General features: G+C 41.2%; 1 long non-coding RNA gene across 1 annotated transcript in view; it reads left to right on the top strand.

Moving 5' to 3' along the window:
• The first annotated feature begins 341 nt into the window (after window positions 1-341).
• Window positions 342-532, top strand: part of LOC104509780 — a 4985-nt gene continuing 4794 nt past the window's right edge. The window contains exon 1 of the long non-coding RNA XR_727891.1: window positions 342-366. This is a non-coding gene — a long non-coding RNA (uncharacterized LOC104509780). The remainder of the gene's footprint in view (window positions 367-532) is intronic.

Here is a 532-nt window from a genome sequence, read left to right as displayed (position 1 = left end):
GTCGGCACATGTGCCACTGAATTGCCCGAGCGTGCAAATTGGTTACATACACAACCACTGCTGTGTTTTCTACGTGTTTACAGATCCAAGAATTGGCGTAAGCAACGTGGAGCAAAGCAGGTCTAAATTGTGTGGCTTTGGCTGAAACAGGATTTTGTAGCCTATTCGAAAAGAAACACAGTTGTGAATGATCACCTTAATTTTCCTTATGTGGAATATGCGTAGGGTAGTTTCTGTATTTGATTCTTCAAAGCGTTGCAGTAGCATCATGTGTATATGCCAATCCTTTTTGAACAACTCTTTTTTTTCCTTTTTTTCTCTTCCTTTTCCTCTTCCAATCAGGATATGGCCAGATCTCTCACAAAAGTAAGTTTTAAAAATGCAAATATTTTAAGTAATTATTAGAAGACATTCGAATAGGGAATAGCGTATTTGAGGGGATTATTGAGAAGGTGACTGAGTTCAGCTAAGGACTGGCAGCACGGGTGGGTGGTGGGGAAAGGTTTGGTTAAAGGAGTGAACACCCCCCCCC

The sequence above is a fragment of the Eurypyga helias genome, unplaced genomic scaffold (assembly GCF_000690775.1).
Source record: "Eurypyga helias isolate BGI_N326 unplaced genomic scaffold, ASM69077v1 scaffold15675, whole genome shotgun sequence".
NCBI lineage: Eukaryota > Metazoa > Chordata > Aves > Eurypygiformes > Eurypygidae > Eurypyga > Eurypyga helias.
This window is presented reverse-complemented; position numbering and strand designations above follow the sequence as displayed.